The sequence below is a fragment of the Convolutriloba macropyga genome, chromosome 5 (assembly GCF_964194025.1).
Source record: "Convolutriloba macropyga chromosome 5, txConMacr16.3, whole genome shotgun sequence".
In the NCBI taxonomy this organism is placed as follows: domain Eukaryota; kingdom Metazoa; phylum Xenacoelomorpha; order Acoela; family Convolutidae; genus Convolutriloba; species Convolutriloba macropyga.
This window is the reverse complement of record NC_134472.1, coordinates 6026982-6042643: the sequence shown is the minus strand read 5'-3', so window position 1 is coordinate 6042643 and position 15662 is coordinate 6026982. Positions and strand designations below refer to the sequence as shown.

Sequence of the window (15662 nt, the reverse complement as noted above, 5' to 3'; positions counted from 1 at the left end):
ATTGGGATTACACAATTCTCAAATAGCCTTTAAAAGTTAGGTTTAGATCTTTAAACAACAATCAGCCACCTGTTGAGTTAAATCTATCATTATTAGATCATAATTTGGCGAGGTGGACTAGAAAATCAGATCAAATTGAATGCACTCGAAAGCACTGCACTTTCTCTGCTAGCGATTAGGTCCAAGTGCTTTAATTTGAACTTGAGATGTCGTCTGAAAATAGTTAGTTCTAGCTAATGGCGTTTATGAACTAGATTACAAAAGCTATTTTTAGTTATAATAAACACTTTATGTTACCAACTAGCTATGCTTTAAGACTGAAATTTAGCCGAATCCTATTTGACCGAAAGCAGGCTCTAAGCGTCATTGTTGAACCAATTTTATAAATGGTACCAGAGCAGAGAACTATTCCCAAAAGGGAAAGGGGAAAATTATGCTCCCAAAAAGGTGGGGAACGTTTTTCGTTCTTGTCAAGGTACACGTTAGAGCTCTGCAGCAGACATTAAAGCAGTCAAATTTTTTATCACAAATGTTAACGATAATTTTGTCAACCAATGCAAGTTATGCTCTTAAAATTACTGCTCTATGATTTTTAATGTGTACAATTTTTCAAAAATAAATACCTTAAAAAATAGTTTGACATTTTAACTGTTGAACCTTAAAATCGCGGCATTGTTTAACAAAAAACGAGTCCGTTAATCTAATTTTTCGATTGATTTTTGATGAATTTCTTGAAAATTTACAATGTTAGCGCCCAAGGACTCAACTGTGACTCAAATAACTTCAATGCAACTCAAATACAGTTTGTTCGGATCATAAATTTTAAATTAGAGGTTTTTCAAGGCCGTCGAATTCTCTTTGACGATTCACTTGCAATTTAATATGCATACTTATACATTGCTATTTTTATACGACACTTCAAATGAACATGAAAATTAGTTCAATCGCATATCCCGTGACTTCTCAATAATATATTTTCGCTAACTTTTTTAGCTTCAAAATAAGGAAATGCGGTGGAAAATCTACAAAGCAGAGCGGAGGTTTAACTTTATTGCCTTTTTACAAGGTAAACGCCGCATTCAAAGTCATAACTCAACTCCCTTAGAGAAATTTTGTTCTGCTTCAGGTTCTATTTCATCGTCTGAGAAATTACGTCTCGCTACGTTGCGTCAGAAAGAAAGACAATTTTAATTTCTTTCTCTAACACTCTTTGTTATTTTCTACTTCATTTGATTCACAAGGTCGACGACAAGAAGTTCAACTCCAATTCGTAGCTTCGATCACATTAACAGGTTAGGGGTGGGGGCGGAGGGTTTTTTGGCTTAGCAGCATAAATTAAATGAAGACACTTAAGTGGAATTTATTGAAGGTCAATAATAGCATTTTACTTTGGGAACTCGCATCATCCGTTAATATTTTTTTAATAAGATTTCCATTTCTGAGCTGCTTAATTAAGGGCTTGGTTTTATCGGTTCAGTTGAATATACCTAAGTTGCGGTCCTGCAAAAGGTTTTTAATCAAGACAACCGAGAAATATTGTCTTTTGAAGATTTAGTTGTTATGAATTTTTGATTGTATTCTAAAATCACATTAATTGTTTCATATCACTGAAACTTTTTTTATCGAATAGTAAATATATTTTTTAACCGAATAATAAACATAGGAAGTATACTTTGGATTGCAGAAAGTGGAGATTTTATTAGCAGAGCTAGTGCAACTTGTTTTTTTTTGTTTTTGATGAATTTTCACATTGTTTTGAAAGTTTAAGAGATTGACTTTCTGATATTTGATACTATAGCGTGTCCCATAAAGTTGAAATAAGCGAACGTTTCAAAAGCCACAGGACTGAGTTCAAAAGTCGAAGTTCAAATTTAAAACATCTAGAAAAAAACTGATGAAAACTTAATGGAGTAATTGTTGACATTCAAATGAGCACATTGATGCTCAATTGCACGTTTCTGGCGTTTTTCGAACGTTCGCTTATTTCAACTTTATGGGACAGACTATACCTAGCAGTTATTTTGCATTAGAGCTATATAGTCAGTCCCGTAAAGTTGCAACGCTATCGAACGTTTCAAAGGTCAAAGGTCAATTATAAAACATGCAAAGGTCAGTACTTCGTTGTTCATTTGCATGTCGGGAGTTTTTCGAACGTTCGCTTGCGTTGCAACTTTATGGGACTTACTATAGCCTCAATAATGAGTTGTTGCTAAGATAGGTTTGAGTATTTCGGGTCTTAGAAAAATTGGAAAATTAGGTTTTGTACTTTGTTCATAAGTTCTCCTGAACACGTATTTTTTGAGTGCCAGCTAATTTTTCAGTTGCACAATTATTAATTGAAGTAATATGAAAGTGAAAACTCAGCGAGAGATCAATGAAAATTGTTTTTGTGTTTTGATATAATTCCAAACATCAGGAGAAGGGATTTGAAAAGATTTTGAATCAAACCAACTCTATATGATAACGAGTGATTTTGTTGATGTAAATTGGTTGTAAAAACTATTGAAGAAAAATTCTGAAAAAGGAGTGAAATATTAAATCAGAAAAAAAAATTGTGAAAATGTTGCCTCAAATGCTTCTATAAAATTCCATCCAGAAAACTACTTCGTTTTTTACACCATTGACAGTTAAGCTCATTGACAGTTTTGTGAAGAGTTAAAGAGCTCAAAACTTTGAACAAAGGATTTGTTTTCAGAAAATACTAGCGACTAAATTAATGTCTTTTTGTCTCTGCTTTCTACGGTTAACGTATCGATTTTCGATTGTCCTCATAATCAACTCTACTTAATCCTTCCTAATTAAAAACTTTTCATCTGAACGTGTAATGATGTAGCGACAATTGAAAGTTTAATGTGTCATTTAGCGTAAAAATCAAAGCAGTGATATTATTGTGGAGTAAATTCAAATATTTTTTAAATAAAAAAACAGTTATTGTTGCTACGACTATTCGTATTGCTAATGATACCCTACCAGCCTTACTTTTTGCAGTTTTGCGGACCCGCAAGATCACCAAAAAAAGCTGTAACAATTTATTTAACATGATAAAGAACCATAAAAAGAACTGCCATTTAACTCAAGTACCTATAACTTTCAGCAGCATCAGTTGAAGGCTCAAAATTGCTAAATATTTTTGAATCATACAATTTTATAATTAGTTTTTAAACAAAAAGGAAGATGAATAGCCTTTCATTTTACAGTGGGTGAGTTTTTCACTTCTGCAAACAGAAAACAAAAGGCTTGTGCATTATGCTGGAAATTGAACTATAATCACAATAATTCGTTTTTGTTTTATCCTTCTGATGAAAGTCATTCAACCTCTCTGATTACTCCTTGTGAACTAATTCGCACAGGCGTAGACTCTAAATAAAATAACCTACAAAATTTTAATAGAACTGAAAAAAAATTGAATTGTGGTACTTAGTAACCTGTTCCTAGCAATTACGTTCTGACAAGCTAATTTTTCATCGATTGTTTTCCAACCAAAAGTGATTTTCATTTGACGATTTTTACGATTTTACGATTTTAAACTTGAAATACTTTGTAACACTCTAATTGACTGTGGCCTCCAAACCCAAAAGGTGAAATTTTAAATGACAGCAGATGAGCTGGAGTTAACTTTTGTTACCAGCTCTCAGATTCTATTTAACATTTGTCTGTAATTTGTTTCAGACAAAAGTTTTCATCGCGTTAGAATGTTCAGGATAATATGGTAATATTTTTTATCATAAAACAATAAAATTCAATTAAAACAGGCAATAGTTATTGAATAGTCGATAAAGGAAATACTTGTTGCAGAGTTTTACAGATTGTTAATGATCTAAAGACAAAACTATTATCAAAAACTGAGATTTTAATTTTTTTTAAACTCATATGTACGCCCCGATGATTGTGTCTGAGTTGTAAAGTTTTTTTGAAAGACTATAGTTAAGAGATGAATGTATTTTCTAAACTGTAGCAGTGGATTTTGTAACGAAAACACTGAACTAAGTTTGAGAAGCCGTGCATGTTTGTCAACATGATTCATCTCAAATCAGATTATTTACTAATACTTTTTGTCAACTGCTTTTCGCGCAAACCAACGCTGAGATAAAATTGGGATCTATTTTTTGTCTGAATTCCATCTTTGAGCCATTTTTATTATTAAAAATAGTGTTGAATTGAATCCATGCTTGTATCTGCATGTCTGAACGTCTCATTTTATTAATTCAAGTTAAAGTGCATACTGTTGTAGTGTAAGGTTTTTTCTATTAGCGCCAAATACATCGAAATCCTTTTTACTGATTTTCGTTTTACAATTTTTACTGTTTTACGATTTTGAACTTAAAATACTTTGAACCACTCTAATTTACCGTGGTCTCCAAACCCAAAAAGTGCAATTTAAAATGACAGCAGATGAGCTGGAACTGATTTTTGTCACCAGTTCTCAGATTTTATTGAACATTTTTCTGTCATTTGTTTCAGACAAAAGTTTTCATTGCGTTAGAATGTTCAGGATAATATGGTATTATTTTTTATTATAAAACAATAAAAATCAATTAAAAAGGCAATAGTTATTGAATAGTCGATAAAGGAAATACTTGTTGCAGAGTTTTACAGATTGTTAATGATCTAAAAACAAAACTATTATCAAAAACTGAGATTATTTTTTTTATTTAAAGTCGCATGTACGCCAGATAATCATGTCTGAGTTTTAAAGTATTTTTGAAAGTTTTTAGTTACGAGATGAATATTTTTTCTAAACTGTAGCAGTGATTTTGCATAGAAACTACTGAACTAAATTTCAGAAGCCATGCATGTTTGTCAACACGATTCAACTCAAATCAGATTATTTACTAATACTTTTTGTCAACTGCTTTTTGCGCAAACCAACGCTGAGATAAAATTGGGAACTGTTTTTCGTCTGAATTCCATCTTTGAGCCATTTTTATTATTAAAAATAATGTTGAATTGAATCCATGCTTGTATCTGCATGTCTGAGCGTCTCATTTTATTAATTCAAGTTAAAGTGCATGCTGTTGTATTGTAAGGTTTTTTTTCTATTAGCGCCAAACATATTGAAATACTTTTTACTGATTTTCGTTTTACGATTTTAAATTTTACCATTTTGAACTTAAAATACTTTGAACCACTCTAATTTACCGTTGTCTCGAAACCCAAAAAGTGCAATTTTAAATGACAGCAGATGAGCTGGAACTGACTTTTGTCACCAGTTCTCAGATTCTTTTGAACATTTGTCTGTCATTTGTTTCAGACGAAAGTTTTCATCGCGTTACAATGTTCAGGATAATATGGTATTATTTTTTATCATAAAACTATAAAATTCAATTAAAAAAGGCAATAGTTATTGAATGGTTGATAAAGGAAATACTTGTTGCAGAGTTTTACAGATTGTTAATTATCTAAAGACAAAACTATTATCAAAAACTGTGATTATTATTTTATATTTATACTCGCATGTACGCCAGATAATCATGTCTGAGTTTCAAACTATTTTTGAAAGTTTTTAGTTACGAGATGAAAATATTTTCTAAACTGTAGCAGTAGTTTTGTATAGAAACCACTGAACTAAATTTGAGAAGCCATGCATGTTTGTCAACATGATTCATCTCAAATCAGATTATTTACTAATACTTTTTGTCAACTGCTTTTTGCGCAAACCAACAATGAGATAAAATTGGGATCCCTTTTTTTGTCTGAATTCCATCTTTGAGCCGTTTTATTATTAAAAATAGCGTTGAATTGAATCCATGCTTGTAGCTGCATGTATCAATTTCTCATTTTATTAATTCAAGTTAAAGTGCATACTGTTGTAAAGTAAGGTTTTTTTCTATTAGCGCCAAATATATCGAAACCCTTTTTACTGATTTTCCTTTTACAATTTTTACTATTTTACGATTTTGAACTTAAAATACTTTGAACCACTCTAATTTACCGTGGTCTCCAAACTCAAAAAGTGCAATTTAAAATGACAGCAGATGAGCTGGAACTGACTTTCGTCACCAGTTCTCAGATTCTATTGATCATTTGTCGGTCATTTGTTTCAGACAAAAGTTTTCATCGCGTTAGAATGTTCAGGATAATATGGTATTATTTTTTATCATAAAACAATAAAATTCAATTAAAAAGGCAATAGTTATTGAATAGTCGATAAAGGAAATACTTGTTGCAGAGTTTTACAGATTGTTAATGATCTAAAAACAAAACTATTATCAAAAACTGAGATTATTTTTTAAAATTTAAAGTCGCATGTACGCCAGATAATCATGTCTGAGTTTTAAAGTATTTTTGAAAGTTTTTAGTTACGAGATGAATATATTTTCTAAACTGTAGCAGTGATTTTGCATAGAAACTACTGAACTAAATTTCAGAAGCCATGCATGTTTGTCAACACGATTCATCTTAAATCAGATTATTTACTAATACTTTTTGTCAACTGCTTTTTGCGCAAACCAACGCTGAGATAAAATTGGGAACTGTTTTTCGTCTGAATTCCATCTTTGAGCCATTTTTATTATTAAAAATAATGTTGAATTGAATCCATGCTTGTATCTGCATGTCTGAACGTCTCATTTTATTAATTCAAGTTAAAGTGCATGCTGTTGTAGTGTAAGGCTTTTTTTTCTATTAGCGCCAAACATATTGAAATCCTTTTTACTGATGTTCGTTTTACGATTTTAAATTTTACGATTTTGAACTTAAAATACTTTGAACCACTCTAATTTACCGTGGTCTCCAAACCCAAAAAGTGCAATTTTAAATGACAGCAGATGAGCTGGAACTGACTTTTGTCACCAGTTCTCAGATTCTATTGAACACTTGTCTGTCATTTGTTCCGACGAAAGTTTTCATCGCGTTACAATGTTCAGGATAATATGGTATTATTTTTTATCATAAAACTATAAAATTCAATTAAAAAAGGCAATAGTTATTGAATGGTTGATAAAGGAAATACTTGTTGCAGAGTTTTACAGATTGTTAATTATCTAAAGACAAAACTATTATCAAAAACTGTGATTATTATTTTATATTTATACTCGCATGTACGCCAGATAATCATGTCTGAGTTTCAAACTATTTTTGAAAGTTTTTAGTTACGAGATGAAAATATTTTCTAAACTGTAGCAGTAGTTTTGTATAGAAACCACTGAACTAAATTTGAGAAGCCATGCATGTTTGTCAACATGATTCATCTCAAATCAGATTATTTACTAATACTTTTTGTCAACTGCTTTTTGCGCAAACCAACAATGAGATAAAATTGGGATCCCTTTTTTTGTCTGAATTCCATCTTTGAGCCGTTTTATTATTAAAAATAGCGTTGAATTGAATCCATGCTTGTAGCTGCATGTATCAATTTCTCATTTTATTAATTCAAGTTAAAGTGCATACTGTTGTAAAGTAAGGTTTTTTTCTATTAGCGCCAAATATATCGAAACCCTTTTTACTGATTTTCCTTTTACAATTTTTACTATTTTACGATTTTGAACTTAAAATACTTTGAACCACTCTAATTTACCGTGGTCTCCAAACTCAAAAAGTGCAATTTAAAATGACAGCAGATGAGCTGGAACTGACTTTCGTCACCAGTTCTCAGATTCTATTGATCATTTGTCGGTCATTTGTTTCAGACAAAAGTTTTCATCGCGTTAGAATGTTCAGGATAATATGGTATTATTTTTTATCATAAAACAATAAAATTCAATTAAAAAGGCAATAGTTATTGAATAGTCGATAAAGGAAATACTTGTTGCAGAGTTTTACAGATTGTTAATGATCTAAAAACAAAACTATTATCAAAAACTGAGATTATTTTTTAAAATTTAAAGTCGCATGTACGCCAGATAATCATGTCTGAGTTTTAAAGTATTTTTGAAAGTTTTTAGTTACGAGATGAATATATTTTCTAAACTGTAGCAGTGATTTTGCATAGAAACTACTGAACTAAATTTCAGAAGCCATGCATGTTTGTCAACACGATTCATCTTAAATCAGATTATTTACTAATACTTTTTGTCAACTGCTTTTTGCGCAAACCAACGCTGAGATAAAATTGGGAACTGTTTTTCGTCTGAATTCCATCTTTGAGCCATTTTTATTATTAAAAATAATGTTGAATTGAATCCATGCTTGTATCTGCATGTCTGAACGTCTCATTTTATTAATTCAAGTTAAAGTGCATGCTGTTGTAGTGTAAGGCTTTTTTTTCTATTAGCGCCAAACATATTGAAATCCTTTTTACTGATGTTCGTTTTACGATTTTAAATTTTACGATTTTGAACTTAAAATACTTTGAACCACTCTAATTTACCGTGGTCTCCAAACCCAAAAAGTGCAATTTTAAATGACAGCAGATGAGCTGGAACTGACTTTTGTCACCAGTTCTCAGATTCTATTGAACACTTGTCTGTCATTTGTTCCGACAAAAGTTTTCATCGCGTTACAATGTTCAGGATAATATGGTATTATTTTTTATCATAAAACTATAAAATTCAATTAAAAAAGGCAATAGTTATTGAATATTTGATAAAGGAAATACTTGTTGCAGAGTTTTACAGATTGTTAATTATTTAAAGACAAAACTATTATCAAAAACTGTGATTATTATTTTTTATTTATACTCGCATGTACGCCAGATAATCATGTCTGAGTATTAAACTATTTTTGAAAGTTTTTAGTTACGAGATGAAAATGTTTTCTAAACTGTAGCAGTAGTTTTGTATAGAAACCACTGAACTAAATTTGAGAAGCCATGCATGTTTGTCAACATGATTCATCTCAAATCAGATTATTTACTAATACTTTTTGTCAACTGCTTTTTGCGCAAACCAACAATGAGATAAAATTGGGATCCGTTTTTTGTCTGAATTCCATCTTTGAGCCGTTTTTATTATTAAAAATAGCGTTGAATTGAATCCATGCTTGTAGCTGCATGTATCAATTTTTCTTTTTATTAATTCAAGTTAAAGTGCATACTGTTGTAGTGTAAGGTTTTTTTCTATTAGCGCCAAATACATCGAAACCCTTTTTACTGATTTTCCTTTTACAATTTTTACTATTTTACGATTTTGAACTTAAAATACTTTGAACCACTCTAATTTACCGTGGTCTCCAAACTCAAAAAGTGCAATTTAAAATGACAGCAGATGAGCTGGAACTGACTTTCGTCACCAGTTCTCAGATTCTATTGATCATTTGTCGGTCATTTGTTTCAGACAAAAGTTTTCATCGCGTTAGAATGTTCAGGATAATATGGTATTATTTTTTTATCATAAAACAATAAAATTCAATTAAAAAGGCAATAGTTATTGAATAGTCGATAAAGGAAATACTTGTTGCAGAGTTTTACAGATTGTTAATGATCTAAAAACAAAACTATTATCAAAAACTGAGATTATTTTTTAAAATTTAAAGTCGCATGTACGCCAGATAATCATGTCTGAGTTTTAAAGTATTTTTGAAAGTTTTTAGTTACGAGATGAATATATTTTCTAAACTGTAGCAGTGATTTTGCATAGAAACTACTGAACTAAATTTCAGAAGCCATGCATGTTTGTCAACACGATTCATCTTAAATCAGATTATTTACTAATACTTTTTGTCAACTGCTTTTTGCGCAAACCAACGCTGAGATAAAATTGGGAACTGTTTTTCGTCTGAATTCCATCTTTGAGCCATTTTTATTATTAAAAATAATGTTGAATTGAATCCATGCTTGTATCTGCATGTCTGAGCGTCTCATTTTATTAATTCAAGTTAAAGTGCATGCTGTTGTATTGTAAGGTTTTTTTTCTATTAGCGCCAAACATATTGAAATACTTTTTACTGATTTTCGTTTTACGATTTTAAATTTTACCATTTTGAACTTAAAATACTTTGAACCACTCTAATTTACCGTTGTCTCGAAACCCAAAAAGTGCAATTTTAAATGACAGCAGATGAGCTGGAACTGACTTTTGTCACCAGTTCTCAGATTCTATTCAACACTTGTCTGTCATTTGTTCCGACAAAAGTTTTCATCGCGTTACAATGTTCAGGATAATATGGTATTATTTTTTATCGTAAAACTATAAAATTCAATTAAAAAAGGCAATAGTTATTGAATATTTGATAAAGGAAATACTTGTTGCAGAGTTTTACAGATTGTTAATTATTTAAAGACAAAACTATTATCAAAAACTGTGATTATTATTTTTTATTTATACTCGCATGTACGCCAGATAATCATGTCTGAGTATTAAACTATTTTTGAAAGTTTTTAGTTACGAGATGAAAATGTTTTCTAAACTGTAGCAGTAGTTTTGTATAGAAACCACTGAACTAAATTTGAGAAGCCATGCATGTTTGTCAACATGATTCATCTCAAATCAGATTATTTACTAATACTTTTTGTCAACTGCTTTTTGCGCAAACCAACAATGAGATAAAATTGGGATCCGTTTTTTGTCTGAATTCCATCTTTGAGCCGTTTTTATTATTAAAAATAGCGTTGAATTGAATCCATGCTTGTAGCTGCATGTATCAATTTTTCTTTTTATTAATTCAAGTTAAAGTGCATACTGTTGTAGTGTAAGGTTTTTTTCTATTAGCGCCAAATATATCGAAACCTTTTTACTGATTTTCCTTTTACGATGTTTACTATTTTACGATTTTGAACTTAAAAAACTTTGAACCACTCTAATTTACCGTGGTCTCCAAACCCAGAAAAAGCAATTTTAAATGACAACAGATGAGCTGGAACCGACTTTGTCACCAGTTCTCAGATTCTAGTGAACATATGTCTCTCATTTGTTTCAGGCAAAAGTTTTCATCGCGTTAGAATGTTCAGGATAATATGGTATTATTTTTTTATCATAAAATAATAAAATTCAATTAAAAAAAGCAATGATTATTGAATAGTTGATAAAGGAAATACTTGTTGCAGAGTTTTACAGATTGTTAATTATCTAAAGACAAAACTATTATCAAAAACCGAGATTATTATTTTTTATTTAAACTCGTATGTACGCCAGATAATGATGTCTGAGTTTTAAACTATTTTTGAAAGTTTTTAGTTACGAGATGAAAATATTTTCTAAACTGTAGCAGTGGTTTTGTTTAGAAACGACCGAACTAATTTTGAGAAGCCATGCATGTTTGTCAACATGATTCATCTCAAATCAGATTATTTACTATTACTTTTTGTCAACTGCTTTTAGCGCAAACCAACGCTGAGATAAAATTGGGATCCGTTTTTTGTCTGAATTTCATCTTTGAGCCAATTTTATTATTAAAAATAATGTTGAATTGAATCCATGCTTGTATCTGCATGTCTGAACGTCTCATTTTCTTAATTCAAGTTAAAGTGCATAGTGTTGTAATGTAAGTTTTTTTTTCTATTAGCGCCAAATATATCGAAATCCTTATTACTGATTTTCGTTTTACGATTTTTACTATTTTACGATTTTGAACTTAAAATACTTTGAATCACTCTAATTTACCGTGGTCTCCAAACCCAAAAAGTGCAATTTAAAATGACAGCAGATGAGCTGGAAATGACTTTCGTCACCAGTTCTCAGATTTTATTGATCATTTGTCTGTCATTTGTTTCAGACAAAAGTTTTCATCGCGTTAGAATGTTCAGGATAATATGGTATTATTTTTTACCATAAAGCAATAAAATTCAATTAAAAAATGCAATACTCATTGAATAGTCGATTAGGGAAATAATTGTTGCAGAGTTTTACAGATTTTTAATGATTTAAAGACACAACTATTATCAAAAACTGAGATTATAATTTTTATTTAAACTCGCACTTACGCCCAGATGATTATGTCTGAGTTTTAAAGTATTTTTTGAATGTTTTTAGTTACCAGATGAAAGTTTTTTTAAAACTGTAGCAGTGGTTTTGTATAGAAAACAGTGAACTAAATTTGAGAAGCCATGCATGTTTGTCAACATGATTCATCTCAAATCAGATTATTTACTAATACTTTTTGTCAACTGCTTTTTGCGCAAACCAACAATGAGATAAAATTGGGATCCGTTTTTTGTCTGAATTCCATCTTTGAGCCGTTTTTATTATTAAAAATAGCGTTGAATTGAATCCATGCTTGTAGCTGCACGTATCAATTTTTCTTTTTATTAATTCAAGTTAAAGTGCATACTGTTGTAGTGTAAGGTTTTTTTCTATTAGCGCCAAATACATCGAAACCCTTTTTACTGATTTTCCTTTTACAATTTTTACTATTTTACGATTTTGAACTTAAAATACTTTGAACCACTCTAATTTACCGTGGTCTCCAAACTCAAAAAGTGCAATTTAAAATGACAGCAGATGAGCTGGAACTGACTTTCGTCACCAGTTCTCAGATTCTATTGATCATTTGTCGGTCATTTGTTTCAGACAAAAGTTTTCATCGCGTTAGAATGTTCAGGATAATATGGTATTATTTTTTATCATAAAACAATAAAATTCAATTAAAAAGGCAATAGTTATTGAATAGTCGATAAAGGAAATACTTGTTGCAGAGTTTTACAGATTGTTAATGATCTAAAAACAAAACTATTATCAAAAACTGAGATTATTTTTTAAAATTTAAAGTCGCATGTACGCCAGATAATCATGTCTGAGTTTTAAACTATTTTTGAAAGTTTTTAGTTACGAGATGAAAATGTTTTCTAAACTGTAGCAGTAGTTTTGTATAGAAACCACTGAACTAAATTTGAGAAGCCATGCATGTTTGTCAACATGATTCGTCTCCAATCCGATTATTTACTTTTACTTTTTGTCAACTGATTTTTGTGCAAACCAACGCTGAGATAAAATTGGGATCTCTTTTTTGTCTGAATTCCATCTTTGAGCCATTTTTTAAAATTGAATATAGTGTTGAATTGAATCCATGCTTGTAGCTGCATGTATCAATTTCTCATTTTATTAATTTAAGTTAAAGTGCATACTGCTGTAGGGTATGGTTTTTTTTTCTTTTAGCGCCAAATATATCGAAATCCTTTTTACTGCTTTTTAATAGCCCGGAAACGACGTCGAATAAAATTTTTCTTGGGAATTGGATGGCGTTTTTTTGTTAAAAAATTGTTTCTGTGACAATTTGATCTATTACGAACATTTTTACGCCACAGAGCTAACACAACAAAGTAGTTGGCGAGAAACAAATTAACTTCTGCCAGAGTGACCCAGTTTTCTGAAAATACGTCTTTTGAGCAAAATAACTATGTCACTGTATTCGTGTGGCAGAAAAACACAACAAACGGACCAAGTATGCTACCAGGGGGCTCGCTAATGTGCTTCCGCACATAATGTAGGTCCGCACCGCCTGTCCACGCTTTTACTTATTTGTCTACCAATTGAGGAAGAGATAGAAAACTTCAAAAATTTCACATATCGTTCAATAAACAACTGTGAAAAAATGCTGGATTGAGGATTGCGGAGACTTGCTATTAGTGAGAGTACTAGACCAGACAAACAAAAAAACTTAATAGAAAACAATGTTTACGACATAAACTAGATGTCTATAGTTTAAAAATACACTGAATAACAAAATGATTATGGAATCAGATAAAACATAAATATTGAAAATAACCAACTTCAAATTCATTAAATCCAAAACATATCAACTGAGAAGTTTAATTTATACTTCATAGGAAGCAATTAAGACCTTTCGTTGTCCATAGTAAGTCAAGGACTTCAAAAGGAACGGCAAAAACGAAAAAAATCAAATTAAAGTAACAAGGAGGCGTTTTAGCAACCGCTAAAACCAAAGACTATTCATGAATTGACTATTCTCCGATTGCGACTTTTTGAACGCTAATTGGACTTCTGGAACAGTTTATAATGCGACAAGGAAACGAAGAAAACTCCGAAATGCAGCTACCCAAAAATCACATTCTTATTCAAATCGTTGTACCAAAGCTAAGAAAACATTTGAAAATATAATCATCAACCAAGTTGCATAACGAGAAAGAAGATGCGACCATGCTCAATTATAAAGATGATATGATCTGTTAATACAGAGACCAAACTATAAAAAGAGAGAAATAAAAAAGTGATAATTCTGAAAAATGCATTGAATTTTCAAAAAAATATATTTACAAAAACTTTAAACAACTCGACACATTTCAAATTAAAACAAAATGAAAACAACTTGTAGTCACTATGGAAGCCAATTGTGATTGTTTTTAATGTAGCTGCAGCATAAGACGAGAGAAAAACAACTTATGGAGAGAACTTAAAGTTTTAAAAATTTTATCAAAACCACAGTGTTGAAGCCATTAAAACTATAAATCAAAAAATCCAATAATGTTTTGAACAACAAAAACTTTTTGAATTTTTGCGTTGTTCTCCTTTGAATTGAAATGGGTCGTCTTTGTAAAGGGTCTTTGTGAAAAAGACAACAAAAACAACTAAAAATTCTGAACAGTATTGAAAACTAACGAAATTTTTACGAAAACACTGTTGTAGCTCTAAAAACAACAGCCAAAAGTTATAATCGACACCAAAAAAATTATTGGAGCAACGGTAAAATATTTAGATTTGTCAAAAATGAGTCAAAGATACTTGCTGACGACAACTAGAACAAAAATTGGGATGTTCAAATTTATTTTCTTTAAAAAATAATTAATTGAAAGTCATTAAAACCCTTAGTTGTAGGCTGGTTTAGAAATAACGATATGGATTTAATGAATGTTTATTAGAAGCAGTCGATTCCTTTGATTGCCAAGGATATGCCGTATGACAACAAGAAGAACGACCATTAGAGTTAAAAACAATAAAGAGTTAAATATTTTTTCAAGAGAACGGTTTTGCAGCCATTAAAACTATTACTGAAATCTTTAAAAAGTATTTTTCGCTCCTTCAATTGTTACAGCTGTTATTAACTGGATAATTCTGAAAAGGGATAAAATAACAATCTCAAATATTTGCAAATACGCAAAAAATATAAAATTTTGCGGTAAGAAGGCTAAGAAATCATTGGTTTAAAAAAACCCCTCTGAAGAGTGTTCTCTGCTTCATTTGAGAAAAATACTGCCTTGTATGTATTGAGACTAAGCTACTATTGGACAGAAAGGAGACACAAAAATTTTGCAAAGTTGAAATCTTTATTGACATTTTTTTAAAACAATTATATTCAAAGTCATAAGGGGCATTAGATACCAACTGAATGCATTTAATAGATTGTAGTTAAAAACAATTGGACCTTCCTTTTTTAGCACAAAGTCATGAGGCTGCAAACAGAATGACAAATGAAGGCAGAACAAAAGAAAGCAATAAAAGTTTTCGAAATAACATAGTCAAATCCATAAAACCTACGAGCTTTTTGTCTGAATACATAAAATTTTTTTGGCCTCAAATTGTTGTAAAAAGTATTTTTTAGTTTACTTCTGATTTGAAAACGTTCTCGTCAGTAATCAACTTATTAAAAACAAAAATGCGGAAATATTTTGAAAAAGACCGAGCCGTAATAAAGTCCAAATAATTTTTGATTGTAAGAATCCAAGATGAGTTCAAACGTAGCCCTCATTTGCTGCCCATTCAACAAAAAGAACTTATAAATCTATAGTTTTGCAAATTGGGTCAAATAGAAATTGAAATATTTCAGTAAAACAAAAAAAGTTGACGTATTTTTTATAATTTTTAAGTTAATTTTTAAAAAAACATGTTAAATTT

The 15662-nt window shown here is 30.5% G+C and overlaps 1 protein-coding gene across 13 annotated transcripts in view; it reads left to right on the top strand.

Moving 5' to 3' along the window:
• Positions 1–15662, top strand: part of LOC142339084 (uncharacterized) — a 105760-nt gene that overhangs the window by 35584 nt on the left and 54514 nt on the right. For 2 of the 13 annotated variants that reach the window (XM_075388796.1, XM_075388786.1), the window contains exon 2: positions 1127–1292. The exons of the other annotated variants lie outside the window; for them this stretch is intronic. The gene's annotated coding sequence lies outside the window, so the exon portion shown is untranslated. The remainder of the gene's footprint in view (positions 1–1126; positions 1293–15662) is intronic. 13 annotated transcript variants of the gene reach the window in all.